This window comes from Porites lutea, chromosome 6 (genome assembly GCF_958299795.1).
Source record: "Porites lutea chromosome 6, jaPorLute2.1, whole genome shotgun sequence".
NCBI classification, from domain to species: Eukaryota; Metazoa; Cnidaria; class Anthozoa; order Scleractinia; family Poritidae; genus Porites; species Porites lutea.
Genome location: NC_133206.1, coordinates 5,300,032 through 5,321,366, shown reverse-complemented (window position 1 = coordinate 5,321,366; position 21,335 = coordinate 5,300,032). Strand labels below are relative to the sequence as shown.

The following is a 21,335-nucleotide window of genomic DNA, read 5'->3' as shown; positions in this document are numbered from 1 at the left end:
TTTTGCAAAAAGATGCTTTCCAAATACGGACTTTTCTCGCTCAAAATGTCAGCTTCAGCGAAAAAAAATTGACACATCTTCTTTGTAACGATTTTCCAAGTTTCAGCCGACGAAGGAATGGGTAAATAAATTAAACTTGTCGAGTTTTTAACTCTAAAACTTTTTCAAATTCGTGCTTGCGTGATTAGCGCAAACATTTTGGCGCCACAACCATGTTTACATAATCTCATGCAAACACTCCTCTCGCCCAAACAGAGCGCGCGTACTTAGTTATTTTATAAGGTCTTATAAATATATTTACGCCATAACTCAAAGGAAGCGAGAATAGTATAATTATATTGATTTCTCAGCAAACGCAAGTTATCATTTGCTAAAAAAAATTATCAGTGGCCAAAGTAAAGTGGATGTATTATTGTTATTAATGTTTTGGGATCGTGTGAAACTAACATACGGCCAAATTACTAGTAAGCCAACCAGCGATAATACATATTACTTTTTCTTTGTTTTTGTTTTTTTTTTTTCCCCAAACTAACACTCAGCCACTGAAGTCAAAAATTAAAGTAAGTGTCGGGGACTTTTTTGTGGAGGCTGTTAAACTAATGCTTTCACTTTTGTTTTTCTGATGGCTGAAAAACGGGAATTGAAAACTTCCTTGTCATGAAAGATATTAATCATCGTGGATAATGTGTATAAAGGGTTTAGTTTATCGTTTGTCTCACGATTGTCACTTTGATATTCATCGCGACGTTTCGACCGCACACTGCAGGTCTTCCTCAGGCGAAAACTTCCTTATTAAGTTTTAGATGTATAGTTGATAAGTATTAACATATTTTAATTAATAATAAGGAGAGAAATCCGTGTAGCCCACTTCATAGCCTGCGTAGCAAGCGTTTCCAATCGAGTTATTGGGCGAAAGTTAGAGCGGAAGCAAAAAAAAGGTTGCTTCGTTCCCCTCCCCCTCTCCCGTCATTCATGTTTTTTTTGCTCTTGTCCCAGCTTTCTAGACGAACCTCGCGAGGAAACGCTTGCTACGCAGGCTACCCACTTCATCGTCATTTGGGATCGCAGACAAATTATGAAAACTCCAACGGTTAAGGAGTTATTACCACGCTATTTGCTAGCATTTAAATAACCTAAAACGCGTCTGTGCATCAATTGAATCCCAAAACTAATGGTCCCTTCAGTTTTGATACTTAAGACTTTGTCATTCTTATGGTTAATGCTCCGTGACGAAATTTGCTTGATTTCTTCTTATTATTTCTAAACGTTTAGAAAAAATGTAAAACGCCTCTCTATGAGGAGCATTTTTCGAGAATTTTAATGACTTTATGAGGATCGACCGGGCATTTTAGTGGGAAAATGGAGCATTAAGGTACGTGGAACATGTAAGTTGCGAAAAAAATATACAGCAAATCAAAAACTCTGCACATTATCACGCTTTTTCAAATAAATTGCATAAAGCTTCGCTGGAAAACTTTCTTTCTCTTTTCTATGCTGAAACTGACTTGAAAACACTAATGCCCATAGTACTTCTTACAAATTGAAAAATAACTATCTGCGGTACTAAAATAATATTTTACAGGTATTTAAAACATATTTAGCCGGAAAATACGTTTAAATTTTTAAAATTGCACTTTTCAGTACTCTTTCAACGTAAAGGTTTCGTGGGTTCATAATAGGTAAAAAAAATTCATTTTCAAGGTACTACCTTAAAATGTTAAATAAAGTTTCTGAGTATCACTTACCTCCGGGAAAAAATTGAAGATTGAACAGCACCTAATTCTAAATGAAACTAAAGAGGACGACGGCAATAAGGCAGTTAAAACTGATCAGCTAAAGAACTTAAGGACTCCTTTTTGCTTAATATTAATTAAAATTTATAAATTCGAATTGAACTTGAAGCTTAAGTGGTGGATTATTTTTGATCCCTTGTTTGATAGTTTGTCATTCGAAATTTACATATATATTGGAATATATTGGCGATTTACTGTTCTGTAAGATGCTTTCAATACAGACATAATAATTCAACTAAAGTTTGAAGCGTTTTATTAATATATAGAATTAGCCAGGGCTAAAGGCGAAGCTCCCGTTAATAAATTCATAATTTAAATCAAACAATAAACTGGTAATCCACAGATCAGGGCACATTCATGTGACTTTTGAGGCAAAGGCTAAGTGACTTTAGAGAAAAATAATTTGATAGTCCAAGAGTGAAACAAATTTTACATCGAGTTAATAGTCTTATTTGTACACCCAAAAATAGCAATCATGTTCGATCACAGTAGATTAGGCCTGGAAAACAAATAGACCTATTCGTGTATAGTATTTGCATTAGCTGTTGCATCATAATGTGGCATTCACCAGTCGCTCCAACACTGCTCTGTTTGAGAGACTATGGATAATTGGACAACCCCGAAATATAATTTTAAGAAACACACGCGCCACGATAGTCCTTGGTGGTAGCCAATTTACAGGTTGCATTCCTCTGTCTAAAAGGGAGGCCAAAATAAAAAATCAGGCCGGACTTTTTTGTGTTCGACAAGTTTACTTTACAAGTAAATCTTGGCGACGAATCTGGTGGCGTGTAAACTAGCCTTTTAAACATACTTTTTCTCATCACGTCTCAGGTAAACAGAACTAATATGAGGCCCTTTTTTATCTTACAAACCTTGGACAGAATTTTGTTCCTTTTTCCTGCTTTTTGCCCTGTCAAAACCTATAATTCTGCAGTTTTTCACAATTTTGCAAGACAAATTGCACTCATTCAATATCCAGGACGATCAAAGCACGCGCTTTCTTTGACCACATTATAAAACGTTTTCATGAAGAGAATTCCATAATGCCGGGACTTTTCAGTTAGAAAAATCTGGTCCTATGTGATATGCAGGGTAATAATTATCTGCTTTCTAGTGAAAACGATAAAAAAAATTCCCAAAATCACCTTTTCGGCCAGCCGGACGGGTTCTCACACTTCTCACAGGTACCAAATTTGCAGTGCGATTAATAGAGTTACCATTTACGCTTCAACATGATAGAGAATTTGTTATGTTTAGGTTTTATTTCCCTTTATTTATAAAACGGTTTATACACCGTATTCACAAATGGCGGACACGCGGGAAAAAACTGGTGCCTAGTCATGAAAGCGAGGCGTTGGAGGGTAAACAAAAATTGCGAATGAAGACTTTCAGTGAACTTGCAGAGTGTTTAGCACGGATTCCACCTAAAATAACTTTGTACGGACTTCTTTTTAAATACAATTACGTGGGATGTCTTCTGCTTTTAATGTTTAGTATTGATTTGCTGTTTGCAATCAAAAGGGACGCGTATATCTTCAAAGAAACAGGATGATTTTGTAGGTTTCCGAAGCATGCAGAAGCTCGACAAGTGGGCGATAGTTGGAGAAAAGCGGCAAACATGTTGGCCCAAACTTCACATTGAAACCGAGTTCGAAAGCCAGCTCACTGCAATTCGGTAAAACAGAAATATAAACAATGCAAATCTTGGTGGCTAGAAAAAAAGAAATAAGCGATGGATATATGGCCTACTTGTTAACGCAAGAGACGTGTGCCATTGAACAAAACAGTTCAAATCGAGATGGAAAAAAGGAAGACAGGAAAGAAGCGGTGACTGAGGTTTCGATGAAGTTATGTTTGGTGTTTATTTGCCAGGACGTTATTCTCTGGTCTGTATCGATGAAGGACATCAATTAGAACTATCTTTTTGGTATAAATACAGGAGCGATCGAGTGTAGTACGCTCAAAATTTCAACTTGTTACTCGGCAGACTCGGTAAGCCGGCCACATTTCATTTCAGCGAGTAATTTTCCTATTTCGTATCTTTGGCTGTTAAGTTTTTTAACTTCATGTTCCATAATATTTTAAAAGTGAAGAATACATAAATAAATAAAATGATGGTCTTCTTAAACGGGACCAGACTCGCATTTAATGATTCGAAACAGAAGCTTGCCGTGTTCAGTCCTGACACAAACATTGCCTTAAAAGTTTAACCTAGTAAAATGAGAGCTTTATACCACTTTTTTACCAAGAGCCTCCGAGATAATGCCGTAAAGGAGAACAGGCAAATAGCAAGCCATAAGATTCACACACTAGAGCTTCTAGTTTTGATAAAATTATTTTATTTCGCAGTGACAAAGAAATCAAAAGATTTTAAATTTGGACTGAATTTGCTAAGCTCTGCCAACGTACCTCTAACAATTCACTCCAAAGCGACGGAATTAATATCATCCAAAGGAAGTTGTAAATACAGACGTACATAGATATGTGTAAAATGACACTGACATGAATGAATGAGTCTCGTGAATGAATCTTTCACCCGCTCTCGACTTGACCTGTTTTGAGTAATGGCGGAGGTCTCTTCCGTTGACAAGTAGGCCATATATCCGTCGCTTATTTCTTTTTTTCTTGCCACCAATATCTGTTTTTACTTCTGTTTTACAGAATTGCAGTGAGCTGGCTTTCGTATTCGGTTTCAGCGTGAAGTTTGAGCCAACATGTTTGCCGCTTTTCTCCAGCCATCACCCACTTGTCGACTTCTGAGGCTTCGGCAACCTACGAAATCATCCTGTTTCCTTGAAGATATACGCGTCCCTTTTGATTGCAAACAGCAAATTAGTACTAAACATTAAAAGCAGAAGACGTCCCACGTCAGTGTATTTAAAAAGACGTCCATACAAAGTTATCTTAGGTGGAATCCGTGCTAAACACTCTGCAAGTTCACTGAAAGTCTTCATTCGCAATTTTTGTTTACCCTCCAACGCCTCGCTTTCATGACTAGGCACCAGTTTTTTCCCGCGTGTCCGCCATTTGTGAATACGGTGTATGGCTTTGTTATGTTTAATCTTTAAAAGCGAGTGATTTTTACGCGCGGCGTTTTGAGTATTCCAGTGCATGCGATGTTTATGTTCGACTGGAAACAACCTGTGCAGCGATAAAAACTACGAGAGGGACTACTAACAATCAATAAAATAAATATAACTGGTCCGTTTGTAAAAAAAAAAACTGAAGAATCTTTTGTTTTCAAAAAACTTTGTGATTAGACTTTTTCCCAAGTGCCCCAGTTCGAGTAGTCGCTCTATCAATAGTAACTTACAGTATTCTGTTACGCTAACTCCGGCACATAACTTATCCTTACACAGCTTATAGTCCAGGAGCATGTGTAAGAAACCGAAATGAGAGAACATACGAACCTCAATGACGCAATAATCTACCTTTTAAACTGTAAATGCGCCAAGGAGAGATGCTCAACAAACCACTGTCAATGTAGAAAAGCTGGGCTAAACTGCACCGATTTATTTAGTTGTTCAGACAGTCGGGAACTTTGTGAAAATATGCATGACAACGAGGGTGATGATGACGAAGGTTACGATGATGATGACGAAGGTTACGATGATGATGACGAGGATAATGATGATTGTAATGATTATGACTATGAAGATGAAGAGGAAGATTCTTATGACTAGGTTTCATGGAAAGAGTGAAAGTGAAACAAAATTCGCGTTGGACACACTAAAACATTTCTGTATGAGCATTTTACTAGCTGACCATTTCACATTAAGAGTTAAGCTATTAACTTTTCGCAAGAGCCATAATGAAAGATAGGTTAAAACGAGAGCATCACATATCCTGGTCTGGTCACAAAATTTCTTGCACACCACAGCTGAAACATCGATCTCCTATCTGTAAAACAATGGATGTTGGGTGTAAACACAGTATATGGATCCACATTTAAGGACCAGTCAAAAATTTTACAAACCAGCACATTTCTTTGTTATTTTGGCCATGTGATGAGATATGTAATATCCCAGAGAATATACCTAATTCAGCCACTAGTGAATGAGTATTTGCCTAAGGCCAAAACTGACGTCATTGATGTTCATGTTTCCCGTCACTTTGGTTTCGTTTTATCTACAGTTGATAGCGTTATAATAAGTTTATTTCTCAGTCTCCTGCTTTCATGCTAGTTTCGTCACGTGACTAGTGAATTGTCCCATTGGCTATAGAAAAAACAGACTACATCCTGTTATTTTGGTGTCATTTTATTCACAGTCTGTAAAGTTTTAAGACATTTTATTCTCCAGCCTCGTTTTTCATGCATGGTCTTTAAATGCATCTTTTCACTACTATTTTAAGGGACCGAGAGTGCTTAAGTCACGTTACTTCAAACTTTACTGCGATAATTCCATCTCGTTCAATTCGTCAAATGTTGGCAATATTTTCTGGAATTGAAGTTCAGGAAAAGGAAAAGAAATTCGTTGTCTTGAGTTTACGTCCTCCATTAAAAGTGAAATTAGGCATTTTCACGACGTAGTCGCACAGCGACAGCAAAGAAATGTAACGTAACCGTCGTCGTTGATTTAAGCTCCCTATTTGAAGGCTATAAACTTCATGTTTAACATCGTTTGTGGCAATAACTTTGGCGGGTTTTTGTGCCTTACCTCCTAAAAGTTTTATACACTTAGCTGTAAACTGCACCCAACACTAAACTACAAAATACAAGTCCAAAGTGATTAGCCGTACTTATGGACTGCGTTTTTGCTAAAATATAAGCTAATTAAAATTTCTTAATTGTAAATTTTGAGTTAACCGCCTGTGGTGGATTACTTTAAAAGCTCTTTTAAGACATTCGAATTTCCTATAAGACGCTTCAATTTCACCGAAGATTAGCATGAAGTCTTCTTACCGCATACTAAACACAAGCAAACAAACAAAAAAAACAATAGTTATATTGCCTTTGGTTAGATTACATTTAACTTCGAAAGAAAAAAAATGTATTTTTGGAAGACATATAGCGCCAAGGGGTCGCCGCTTTGTTTGAGTAAAAAGGTTCTCTGACCATGTATATTTAGGAACATATATAAGGTTTCGTAGTGATAAATCTGCGAAAAAAGGCTGTTCTACCGATATACATTTAATAATACTTTATCATGAAAATTTTACGGCTTAGTAGCACACGTTATAAGAATATTATATCGACACCTCAAATTTACTCACACAATATAGTGCAAATTGCATGTTCAATATCTCTTACGTAACATACTATAAAAAACCGGTCTTTCGAATGGATCACAGTTTTTTAAACGGTTATTTGGATAAATGGCTAAAAGTAGGACAAATGTAAAATGTTACTGAACGAGCAATGGCTTCAGTAAATCTCCTTTTTGCCTTTTACAGATTCCAAACCAATATCAAATACAGATTTAGCCAGAGCTAAACGCGAAGCTCTCGTTAATATACTTATAGTTTACTCAAACAAAATTCATTTATGCTAAACAGCGACGGCAACGAGAACGGCAGAAAAAGCAATAGGCCTAATTAGCGAAAAAAAGAGATAACTTTGCCCGAGCAGCACACTTTCTTGTACATTTCTTTGCCGTTGTTTTGCACAACTATGTTCCTACTTGCACGTTTTATGAAGGTTTTATGGAGGAAATTCCGTATGTGCTGACCTGTTCTTGACCTGTTCTCGGCCGTTTTTGTCGTTGCTGCTGTTTTCTTTTCTTTTGCTTTGTTCTTTTTTTTTTTTTTTACTGCCGCTCATTATAACCTTGGTGGCTGCTTAATTTCTCACCGCGCCGCTAGAAAATTGTCATGTTCTTCTTCCGACGAAATATATAATTCCTTTGCGGTTTTTATCTCTCGCTCTAGCTCTGTCTTCTGTTATCAACGTCAATGTAGACATTAAAACTTATTTAGTCGAAGAAAAGACTCGGATTTGTTGTTGTTGTTGTTTTTTTTTTGCCCTAAAAGTCCGGGTGGCCATGCGATTTACCGCTAAAAAGCGAGGGTGCTTGAAATGCAAAAATTCACCCTGGTTTACGTGAGGTGGACGGACGAACGGCGGTACGGACGAATTTGTTAGAACCAAAATTTCTTGGATGCATAGATAATAGGAGCTGTAGAGAACCAATTTTTTTACCCATGGTTCTCCACTAGACTGTAAATCAGAAAGATCTGTTTAAGCCCTAAAATTGGGGCCGTTTCGGAGAGTAAAATACAGTCCCATTTAATTTTGAATCTAATTTGGCTCCCTTAAATCAGGGCCAAAACAGTCCAATTACCTAGGGCTAATTTGGATTCAAGGGCTGAAATGGGCCCCAGCCTGGGCTCGAATAGCCTTTTGAACGGTGAAAAAATAACCATTTTCTGACAGTTGACGGTTAAATTTTAGGCAGTTTGACAGCTGACGGTTAACCCCATTGAGACCGTCTTACATAACATTGGTTCATTCTTCCACAGTGCATGCATTACCTATCGAGATATGAAGCACTTTGAAAGTTCAGAGAGCGTTCAAATAAAGTCGAAAAACGATCGCCCTTCTCCTGAAATTCCACACGAGAGCCGGACGAATTCGCGGGTTCTCGCGCGAGTTTGTGACGTTGAGGGTGGGGCATTTTGTTCAAAATAGCACATTTGTTTCCAGAACTTTTGAGTATGGTAGGGCGAACAAAAGAATATTCCAAGAGAGTGGTGTGAAGGAGAGAGACAGTTAAATATATTAAATCCTTTCAGTAATTCTTCGTTTCTTTTATTCTGCATTCACCTTCATAAAGTATAGGAAAGGTAAAATAAATCTGGCCTCCGAGCAAGCTATCCTATTTGGGCGAGCGAGGCAGGCCTCGCGAAAACGCGCGAGCTAGTGGACGCTCGCCACTCGCTCGCGTGTTCTTGCGAAACTCGCTTCGCTTGCCCATATAGGAGAGCTTGCTCGCAGGCTAAAATAAATCTTACACCCGAGACTGAGTCACAATATTTAGCATTTACATTATTTTAATTGCCATCAGGAAGGAAAAACTGATTGGGTTACAAAGCGATAAGGTGAGCGAGACTGATCAATCTAATTTTACTGCACACATGATTTCGGATAAACTATTATCACTCCACAGGTTTCGCTATACTGTCTTTCAGAACTTTCGAAGAAGTCTTATTTCGAGCTTCCTTCCTCCGACCCCTTAATTAGAGCTTTGGGCTTCATTAGTTCAGTCACGCTTAAGATCAATCACCTTGTCAGCTCAATATGTTGGGTCGTCAAGTGGTGTACCCAGCTTCGATTGCAGGCCGAAGCATAACTCACGGACTATCAATGATTGAAAAATATAGGCTGCCTTAATTTGCCCTGATATCTACAAATGGCCAGGCCACATCTCTCTGACAGTGCTGTTACTTTGTGGGAGGACTAATAATAATTAATGCAAAACTCCTTCTCTAAAATATGACTGTTCCCTAGCAGTATCAGGGTATTCAAGGGTCTTTTTTCCAGCAGTTATTTATGTCATCACGTTTCAGCACGTTGGCTATTTCTCTTTCGCAAACCTGTGAATCTGCTGCCATTTTTAGGCTTTGCCAACGCGGCTTCCCCACTGCACCATTTCTTTCGGTGACGTATGTGCGTCCCTTTTCCTGTCGATTACTATACGATTGACTTCTGATATCGGCAAATACCTACCTTTCAGTAGGTTTGGTCAGCGCTAGCTGGAAATTTAAGCCAATCAGCGATAATGAGAAATATTTTTAATGCATAATAAATGTGCTGAATGCATCTTCGTTCCTCACTAAGAAATCCTGGAAACGAGGAAATACTTAATGACATTTGAAGAACTTAGCTATTCCTCGTTTAACTCTTTCATTTCCCCTATAAAACAGCACTGGATTAATTCCAGAACACAAAGTCATTAAAGGTGTGAACAAGGGAACCATGAGAGAAAGGAATCGCTTTTTTGTAATGACACTTATCATTATTGCAAAGGCCGCAGGAATAAACACCAATGACAATATGCCCACAACATATATTGTCGTTTTTGTTAGTTTGCGTTCAATTACGGCATTGACACTGTTAGCCGGATTGGCTTGGTTACCTTGCTCTATCATGCCAGCAATATTGTTGTTGTGGCGACGGAGGACATGAATAGATCTTATTTGGAGAATGATGACAACAGATAATGCGAGAGGTATCAACGTTAAAGTTATGACATGGGTGACATCTGATGTTACATACCCTACTTTGCTTAGACATGAGAGCAAAATCGACGCAAGCCATACTAATATACAAGCAAAAAGAGCGCGTCGCCGGGTCACCCACACCTTATACTGAAAAGAGACTTTGATGGCCAGGAAACGATCGATGCTCACGATGCAAAGGTTTAGGACAGTCGCATTGTAAAGAATCGCTGTCAATAAAAGGAATGGTGTCTCCCTCCATTCTGAGTACGATTCACAAACGTTTGTGTTAAATAAATGTTTCAATCTCAACGCAGATTCCATTGGAGCAACTGTCGCCCCCCAAATAAGGTCGGTGAATGACAAACTGCATAGAATTAAAAGGCCTGGACGAGCGGAATTGATTCCACTTCTAAACAATGCTATAATGACAGCTGCATTGGACACAAAGCACCAAATACCCAATAGCATTGTAGGGATAGAAAGCCAAGCAGTGAACAGGAAATATCTCTTTTGGAACGACTTGGATATTTCTGGAGCAAAACAAGATGGATCTTCCATCTTGTGCTTTCCGGCGCAGCGTGATACTGTGGTGTAGTCTAAAAACAAACAAATTGTACACGTTAGCGTATATTCTAACCGCACGATAAAGCTTAGGAATCCTGTGGCAAAATGTCGACCCCATACTTAGAGCCAATCAAGACGACTGTCGTTTTGACGGGTGAATTCATGAATGAATGTGTATGTAATAATAATAAAAATACAGTCGAAGATCTCCTTGCCACCACTCTTGTAAGCGACCAGCTCTAGTTACGACCACCTTAGTGAAACCTTGTTTCAATTGTGACTTGGAAGAAACGCTCTCATAAGCGACCGCGGCCACTTTTGGGATTACCCAACAGGACCTTTTCTTAGTTTTTTTTACCAGTAAGCGACCACTCAGAGTCTTATTCATATAAATCAACACTTTGACGAAACCGCATACCGTGCTTCTAAAAAATATGGCCGTAAAATATAGCCGTGTCTATATCAGATATAAAAATACTCATTAAACATCAATTTATTTTGTTTTTCTCTATGAATTATTAAAGAGTTTCCGAAAAACTCGTAAGCGACTTCCGTCTGTTGTTTTACCATGCGGCCGCTTACGAGAGTTCATTCTCGTAAGCGACCAGATCTGGTTACGACCACTTTTCCGAATTTCCGAGGTGGTCGCTTAAGAGAGCTCCGATTGTAATAATAATAATAATAATAATAATAATAATAATAATAATAATATAGATTTATCCAGGGCTAAAAGCGAAGCTGACGTCAATAAATTAATAATTTAAATCAAACAATAAACATTAATCAGTTAACTTTGAGGTACGTTCAGGGAAAGTGATTTTAGAAAAATTTAATTTGACCGTGCAAGAGTGAAACCAATTTTACATCGAGTTAATAGTCTTTTATGGACACCGAAAAATAGCAATCTTCTTCGATCACAGTAGATTAGGACTAGAAAACAAATTTTTCCTAGACAAAGAAGTTAAACCCAGTCACCCACCTACACCACGTTTATTTTAATGCGTAGTCTCTCCACTGGCACTCCGTTGGAGAGATGATAATTGGACATCCCCAAAACAGAATTTTATGCCACACACGATAGTCCTCGTGTGCAGCAAATTTAAACGTTGCATTCCTCTGTCTAAAGAGAAGGCCAAAATTAAAAAAGTCAGGCCGGATTTTTTGTGTTTCGAAAAAGATTTGAGATCGACAGGTTTACTTTACAAGTAAATCTTGGCGACAAATCAGGTGGTGTGTAAACCAGTCTTTCAAATATGCACTTTTTATCAATGTTTTTGTACATAAGTACTGAGGAAAACAGTACCGTGCCTGTGTGCTTTTTTTCATCATACAGAAACCGCGAACAGAATTTGTTCTTCCTTGCCCTATTTAAACCTCTAATTCTGTAGTTGTTCACAATTTTGCACTTTATTTAATTGCGCTCACTCAATATCCAGGACGATCGAGTTAACACGAAAAGAATTTTCCATCATACCGGAACTGTTTAGTCGGAAACATCTGCTCCAATATGCAGGGTAATAATTATGGGCTTTTAGTGAAAACGATAAAAAATGCCCAAAATCACCTAATGGATATATGCGGCCAGCCACACCGGTTCTCACAAGTTCTGTCAAGCACCAAATTTGCAGTCCGAGATGTCGGAGCCGTTTGAATTAACATTAATAGAGTTAAGCTTCAACATTATAGAGAACTTACTATGTTCAGGTTTTATTTCCTTTTATTTATGGTTTTGTTTCGTGTTATCTTTAAAAGCGTTTGTTATTTATGCGCGGCATTTTGAGTACTCCTAATTGCGATGTTTTGTTATATGTTCGTCTGAAAACAACAGGCGCAGCGAAAAAAAATTGCGAAAGAGACTACTAACAATCAGTAAAATAAATATAATTCGGTGAAACATGTACAGAGACAACAATTTTCATTCACAAAGATAAGTTTTGAAAGTAAAGTGTCGCTGAACATCATGAGTCAGGTAAGCATACGCCTGTAAACTTACTGAGAGAGGGGTGTAAGGGGGATACGAAAACTGCAAAACCGTAAAGAAACATGTATAATCACCGCACAGAATAAAATAAGAAAACCGGAAACCGAATTAAAATTACCCGCAAATTTCTAAATACCGCAAACCCCTTGGTATTGTAAAACCGTAATATTGCAACTTAAAATAACAATTTCCGCAAAACCGCACCAAAAAACGAGCAAAACCGTATCACCGCAGACCCTTACGCCCTCCTCTTAAAAACCTTGCAGATTTTTGTCTTAAGCCGGCTTCCCGGTGTTTGCTATACTTCAAGATGAACCGAGAGGTAAGAGTATCGCTCAGAGTTTTCTTTCTACAGCCAACATCATAACTAAATCGGAACGTTTTCTATGTGTTTGTGGCCAGAAAATGTTAGGACTTTTAAAAATCTGTAAGCTTATACCAAACCTGATGGTATTGTAGGTCAGATCACTGTCGTGTGCATAAACCAGGCCCAGAAAGTACGCTCGATTTTAGGAAACCAGAAAAAAAAACCACATCAAATAAAATAAAAACTCAGGCTTACCAGTCAAGATGTAGCTCCTGAAGGCCAACAGAATCGCTTGCAAGTTTTTTGGACCCTCTCAGTATAATACGTCTTAGTATAATACGCAAGGGAAAGTGAGTAAAAGAGATACTACCGAAATTAGATTTCCGATGACTTTGACAAGCGGCACATTTCTGACCAAAAAACCAATGAACAAACCATCCATGAATAACTTAAGAATCATGCTAGCAGCTGTGTGCAGCTTATTTCATTTTGTGTATCCATTGGAAAAGGACAGTTAAAAAATGACAAGGGTACACAAGGCTCTGTCAGTTTGAGCTCTCACTAAAAAAGTTTCAAGATGCTGCATAAATTTTCTGCATGAACCCACCTGTCAAATTTTGACCAATCAGAGCATAAAAACTGGACGTAGAGCGTCACCAACGCGTAACCATGGTGAGAAAGGTCAAAGCAACTTCCCTGTCTGTAAAAGCTGGCTGAATTCTCGCGTGCGAGGTCAGTTTGAAATTAAAAGTTTACTAGCGCAGCTCATAAACACAACTTAAATTTAAAAAAATGAACTTGAGCCTGCAATCATTTGAAAAGTAGTAACTTGTCAGCGGATAACTTAAGAAACCCGAAATCAGTGAGCCGATACCTGAGCCTGCGATACGGGCATGTGATGATGGTCAGCGGAAGCTCTGGTTTGACAGCTGTTAATTGAACTTCATTAGAATGGCGAATTTTCTTATAAACGGACTGTTGACTGCGAGTGTGAGTAAGACATTTCAGTCCGGGTTGTAATGGAGGAATGTCAGATCGTGTATTTGAGCCCACGTTGTTAGTGATCTGATAGTGGTCTGCACATGTCCCATTTTGACAGCTATCAATTGACCTTAATTTGGTTTGTGCATATAGCTATGAACTACTGGCAGCCGATTGACAGCCCTGCCCGGAGAAAGCGAAGTTTCATTTCATTTTCATTTTTATGTGGGTAAGTGTGACATATTATATCAGCTTATATGTAGGGAAAAAACGACTGGTCTTTCATCTGAACCCGTGTGATGGTCATGTAATTACTGTCAGCGCACGTCTGATTTTGACAGCTGTCAATTCATCGTCATACGGATGGATTACCAAGTGCCAATTTCAGCAAGATCTAATGTGGCATTTGACATCAGCTTACATGAAACGTGTGTACGGGTGGGCGGGCATACGCTACGTCATAACCAAATTTTCTCGGATGGATAGTTTACCAAATTTTCTTACCCATGGTGCTCCGCTTGCGCGCGCTAGAGCTCCGCTAATAATAACAAATCTGAATAATAATTGTGATTTTAATAGTAGCTATAATATAGTAATCGTGACCTTCATTAAACAAGATAAGAACTGCATATCCTAAGTTGAGAACGGAGTTAAATTGTATATTTGTTGTTATTATAAGAATAATCGTAGGAAAAGTAGAACAACCCTCTACTGCTAAATGTCTTTGTTTTGTTTTGCTTTATTTTATTTATTTATTTTTTATTCTTTTTCGGTTTTAGCATCTGAGCAATCATTGTATGAAAAATGATGTAGACATAGTGGGATCGAGCTTACCAGAAATTTCTTATTTTCCTGTAATTAACTGACTCATGTACTTGGCTCTGTTCTACAAAGTATTTAGTAGTTATATATTAAAAAACAATGTGAAAATGTATACGTGAAATTCCTTTTCAAGTAAATGAATGGTTTCGTGAATGGTTCCAGCAGCGACTACATCAAGAACGTGTCAGGTCGCGGAAAAAACACTAGGGTGTTAATGAGCGAAACAATGCTCAACGCGACGCGTACTATCCTCATGGGCAGTTATATGAAGAACGTGAAAAAAGACGATTTCATCTTTAATTTTCTTTCAAATCTTGGGTGCTGTTCCCTAGAATACAAATCCAGGAAAATTTTCCGTAATCTGGTAAATCCAGAAGTAATAATCGCCCCAACAAAAACTGGAAAAACGCAAATTCTTATAGCGAAGTTTCCGCTGTACCCTAGGTGCCAGATTGTATTTTTAGGGGCAACGGAATTGAGCGCCGAAGCAACAGAAGTCAGTCACGAAGTCAAGAGTCGCCAGGCGTCTCTCGCCTTCCAGGACTTCAGCAGTTGGTACGCTTCTCACTACTCGTGAGCGAGAAAACCTCTGGCGTCCACTCAGGTATCCCCTCTACCCCCGCGTCGTCGTTGCAGCCGACGTTTACGCTCAATAAATTGGGCACACTTTCAAGCTTCGAAATTTTCAGGGGCACCCAACGAGAATATAGTTCAAAACCACTTAAACATAGCATTGTTAAACGTGTTTTAGTATTTAAACGGTGGATATGGGCATATTTTTATCCCCTATAAATTTTTCATCTGTTCGGATTTCCTAGCTGAAAGTCTAGTGATCCGAAAATTATAGGGATCAAAATTTACCTGTTCGAAAATTTCAGCCAGAAAAAAGGCTCCCGAAAATTCTAGGTGACCTTTTTAGGGTAAAAATCCGTTGAAAATGGGCAATTTTACCATTTTTTAGATGTTCGAAATTCTTAGGAGAGGCAGGCAAGCAAGAAATTTTGCAACAAACGTTCCGAAAATTCTAGATCTTAGATCGTCTTCCGAACAGATATTTTTCCGAAAATTGTCGTTGGGTGCCCCTGAATTTTCGGGTAAATAAACTGCATAAACCTTTACCAGACCTTTTGCCACTTTTCTGTCGTACTGAAATTCACCTGAAAATATCATTTAAGGGACCGAGACATCAGACTGTTCACAGTCCTATTTTTCCGTAAGATGGTCGAGATCGCGGGCTTTGCGTTACTGGCTGCCATCTTGCGTGAGTGTCAAAACTTGAAAATCAAGGTGGCCGTCATTAACGGTAAGACGCACTATATCTCGACGATCTCACGAAAAAATAGGGGACTGTGAACAGTCTACCGAGACATTTATTTAATGAAGGCTTTAAACCTCATGTTTAAGATTGTGCTCACCAATAAGTTTAGTTTTGTCTCTTACCTGCTAAAATTTAACCACGGCAGTTCAGAATCGACAAAATACAATCTAAAGTCCAAAATGATTAGCTATAGTACTTATGGACTCCGTTTTGCTCAATATATAACACCGATGAATTTCTAATTTTAATTTTCGAGTTAACCTGTAGTGGATTATTCTTAAGCCATTTTTTTTCTTTTTTGAACAATTTTTTAATTCGAAATTTACATAACTATTAAGAGTAATCAGTTTTCTGTACTAAGACGCTTCAATTCCACTGAAGTTTAGCATCTAGTCTTGTCACCGCAAACTAAACACGAAATGCGAAGCGTATTAAAACATGTGCCGTTAACTTCGAAAGAAAAAAGAGAACAACATTATTTTTGAGTAAGGGCTCTCTGGCCATGTAATAAAAGCGACATAATCTTTCGTTCTGATGAAGCGGCAAAAAAAAGAACTATTATTTTCCGATTTGCATTAAAAGTGTATATGACACGAAAATTTTTTTCACTGTTTTTGGTCCTTCAATATGTGTATTTTAATAGTTCTGAAGTTCAAACATGTGTCCTCCGAAGAAATCTTCCGATTTTCGCCATCAATAAACTGCATTTTTCCTTGTAGAAATATCCGAGAGACTGGGAACGAGTTAAAGGGGCCGAGCCAGGCTGATGACGTCAAATGACGTCAGTTGATTTGCTTACCTTTTGCTGACGCTTTCGATCTCAGTCATTTCTTTGGGTTTTCCTGGTTTGTCCATTGACTTAGAATTAAGTGACTTAAGACACTTAACTGACTCTAGGGAATGTGCCAATAAAGGCCAAGATTCTGAAGATGATTTGGGAGTCGTAGTCACTGAATTTTTGCACTATCAAGACGAACCAGCATCAGGATGATCGAAGCATGCTAAAGATGACTGCTACTCCGAAGAAAAAAGGAGACACTAAAGGTCTGTCGACAGCTTGCACCGTCAACTTTAGCAGAGTGATACGAAAGAACTATAAGTTTGGAAGCTTGTTAAGTAAGTTAACTCAATACGATTCAATTTGACGAGGAAAGATCGTCTATCAAACCTACAATTATTTGGACTCTATAATTAGTCGAGTTTGCTGTAGCAGAGAGTTTTTTTTTTCTTTTTTTGGGTGTGTCCTATGCAAATAGTAGGCCATACTCCCAGGCGTTCTTAGCGGACACCGTGGAAACGGGGGATAAGAATCGTCACGACTTCTTTCATTGTATGCAAATGAGTCTCGTGATGAGCATGCGGTTTATTTTTGGAGGTGATTGAATGACGCACTAACTGTTCTATTGCTCCCGTACGTGCGGTGAAGCGTAACCTTCGGAACCGAAGGGACTGTGTTCGATGCCTGCTATCTCCCATTCTTTGTTTTGTAATAAAAGCGTAATGTTATACAAGGAGGAATTTGATACTGATCGTTCATAGGGTTATTTAATATGCTCCGTTATTTTAGTTTGCGTTCGTGAGGATTGGCCTGTTCTGGGACTGTTGTAATTTCTGTCCAAGATTAAGCAAGCAATAGCCCACGTTATATCAAACTTCTATAATATGCGAGAATTTAGTCTTTGTAAAATCACGGGTGACCGAGAAAGTCGTGAACTCGCGACAACCGAAAAAGAAATCTGACTTGTCAGCGGTGAACTTAAACGGTAAGGCCTCCGGTTTTCAAGTTAAGTGCTATGATCGTTCGACAACGTTGGCTTCTTCTCCAGTCATGGTAGAGCGTCAGAGAGTTACTTGGAAGAGTTTTTGTGGACATTTTTGAACTAAGTGAGTTCAGACATGATATATAGCCATATTTGATGTTTATTCACTAAAAAATGTAAGCAAACAGTTTATCTTGTCGCATCAAAGAATCTTGATTGAATACGTGATGGGAATCGATTTACAGTTGTTTCAGAAATCTCTTCTTTTGCATACTTGAACTTTCTTTAGTCTTTATCACATTGGCACCTAAAATACAACATTCAACAATAGAACAATGTTATTAAGAGAAGGTGGACTCCAAAAATGTTTAGGGATTAAAAGCTGGTATTAAAGCCGTTTTGGAAGTCAAAACGCTCAACCACAGTGATGTAAACTGCTCACTTCCGTAATCTAAAAAATTTAAGGTGGTTGAGGTATCTCTTGGGAAACTGAGGCGAACGTGATCAAACGGGGACATGAAAGTCACATTATGTTACACTGACTCTTAAATACAAAAAAATCTCAGTTGGGGCGACAAAACTTTGTCCTCACAACAGGTTGAATGAAATTCAATAAGTTTTAATTTTTTCGCAGTTACTTGTTGTTCCGGAAGGGTGAGATCACCAAATAATGGATGGGAAAGATTAAAATGACACTGACAAAAGAAACACCAAATTTGGGCGTCATGAAGCCGGACAAAGAAAAATTTCATACTCTCTTATGTCCCCCCAACGTGACCTCAACTGTGTCTGTCTTAAGTATCAACGTCGTTCCCAGTTTCTTCTTCGACTCGTCCCCGCGAAGCTAGAGAACTCTGGGACAGAGACGCAGTAGAGAAGCCTGGAAACGAGGTTTTCTCAAGTGCTAGTTTTGTATTTTCAAAACGTATGACCATAATTACCATTTCTATTTATAGCTTCCCCTTTTACTTCGCAGCAAGAGTGTTCATTCTGAAATGTAATTATGAAATAACTTATTATGATTAGAACATCCCATCAATCGCGTCAAATGTTTAAGGATAAGTTGATACTAAAATAGATAGTAAATGTACTAGTTGTGATTCACATTTTTCGAGTCACACCCTACAAGTACTCCATAGGCGAAGAAGAAGATGATTGATTTTTGTTTTTATTGTTTGAATGTAATAAAGGTTGAAAAATAGAGTTATTTTTCGAATTTGTATAAGATTGGTTGGTTGTGCAGAGGAGAACGAAGAGGACGATTGATCTTTTTATTATAGTTAATAATAATACTAACTGAATAATTAAAAATTTATAACGTGCCTTTTCCATGCAAGTATGATCAAAAGCGCGTGACAACACGTAAATGTTAAAAGAAAATTAAAGCTAAAATTAGCCAAATAATTAAGGCTAAGAATAAACAACGCTAAAAATTAAATAAAGATAAAAAACACTAAATATATTACATAGAAGGTTACAAAAATTACATATCAAAAGCTAGTCTGAAAAGATGCGTTTTCAATAAAGATTTAAAACGTCCAAAATTGTCCTCAAGACGGATGTGAAGGGGCAGATTGTTCCATAGATTAGGGGCAGCAGATGAAAAAGCACGATCCCCTAAAGTCTTTTCTCAATTTTAAACTAGGATACTTTAAGACAAGACAGTTAGCTGAACGGAGATTATAGCGCGGCTGTTCTTTGTTCTGTTTCTTGTTGTAGTGAAGTGAATGTTAAAATAAAGGCTTTTCGCGTCAAAGCTGTGTGAGTTTAGTGTCATAGAATTAGTTGGTTGCACATTTATGACTATGCACAAGTTGTGCGCCAAGGATCAGTTAACCGGAATTCAGACAATGAAAGCGGCAGGAAATAGGACGTGCATAATTACCCTTATACCTGCATTCATGGCCAATTTTATCTTCATACAAAAGACGGGGGCTAAGAATATTATTAATCATACATTACAACCTACTAGTAAAAAAGTATACTTCGTCCACAGTTAACTGAAGTTTAGCTGTAGAATCTTCTTGAATATTTGTGTTTCAACACATACTTACGACAATCGTATCGCTCAAGCTCCCACTTTAAAATGGCGAGTTTATGTTCAAAGCAAAATGGGCTTGCTAAACTGTCAAATGGACGTCGACACGCCTCCTTTGGGTGTCGTGACGTCATTACTAGTACTTGCCTCAACATGTTTAACATAAATTAAAAGGTTTCCCGCGCATTTTATTTACGACACAAATTTTACTTGTCCTTTCTCGTCCTCAAACAGTAGGCTTGGATAAATTCTGCCGGCAGAATTTCGAGCAGAATAAGCGACTTTTAAGGCGAGCATTTGCCGGCAGAATAAGGCATTTTCGAGCAGAATTTGAGCAGAATAAGGGAAAATCAGCGGCACTCATGACATGCATAACAGTTGTAAGAAGAATTTAAAACAAAATAAAAAAACACATGGAAAGCATCTTGTGATTAATTTCATTATTTACTAGCTACAATGCACTCACATTAAAACTAACTAAAGATGAATTACAATTTTGCTACGCACAATGAATATCTATTATTAGTTTTTAGGGGTTAGGCCGAGGCTCCCTTCTATATTTGCGAAGATAAATACGGCCCGAGGGGAACCGAGCAGAATTCGAGCTGAATAAGGTTGTCCGAACAGAATTTTGAGCAGAATAAGCGATTTTTACGAGCACTGCTGGCAGGTAGAATAAGCCATTTACGAGCACAATTTATCCATACCTATCAAACAGGCCCAAAAATTACCACCCGCCACTACTCGTGTCTGTTTGAATTTTAATTATGTTTTGATGCTTTTTAAAAGCAGAGTTTCGTGTTACAAACAAACCCACTTGGCTGGCTGTAGCATAAACTCAAAATTCTTCATACTCTTCTCGACTACCAGCACTTCCTACAGCCTTAAACTATCTGGTCAGCCAACGTCTACATTTCTTTGTTTGTTAAAAAAAAAAAAAAAAGAACTGATATGGCTCTTAAAAGCTTCGGATGAAAAAGCGAAAACCCAACATAGAAAGGTAAACGGTAAGACAATAACCATACACAATTTGGACTTAAACATTATTCTTGTAGGATTTAATGGAGCCGAAACTAATTGTGGGCTTACACACATTTTAGGCATCCTACTGATGAACAGTTACGACTAGTAGATATTTGACACAACAACAATTTGCCGTCTGTCCTCTTTGAATTCTATTAACTTGACCCAAGTCAATACAACAATTCAATAATACGGTGTTTATAAAAGTAATTGTTGATAACTTACACTCTGCAGAAGTAAGCCAAGCCCATTGATAATAAGATAAGGCTCACAGTTATTAGACCCAGGGAAACAGCAAGCAGGATTGTTATCTCTAAACGTCTTTGTTCAATGTCCTCTGCAAAGTGAAAAGGTATACTCATTAGATGAGAAAATTTTCTTTACTGCTGATCCAACATCACGAAGAATAAGTAAGTGAATCCAATAAGCAAAAACTCTGAATACAGTTATCCAAGGTGTGAAAAGAGAAGAAAAACTAGATTTATAAAATGTCACATTCTGACTAAGCGATCTCGCCTGGAGGCTCCCCCTCCACAGCAAAGTAAGTTGTGATAGTTTCTTTTTGTTCTTGCTTTCAACAAATTG

General features: G+C 38.0%; 1 long non-coding RNA gene across 1 annotated transcript; it reads right to left on the bottom strand.

Moving 5' to 3' along the window:
* Positions 1-17,861: 17,861 nt before the first annotated feature.
* Positions 17,862-21,088, bottom strand: LOC140940952 (uncharacterized). Its single transcript, XR_012166389.1, has 3 exons — positions 20,976-21,088; positions 18,631-18,679; positions 17,862-17,996 (listed from the first exon to the last, which is right to left on the bottom strand). It is a non-coding gene; the product is annotated as an uncharacterized lncRNA (long non-coding RNA).
* Positions 21,089-21,335: the final 247 nt, after the last annotated feature.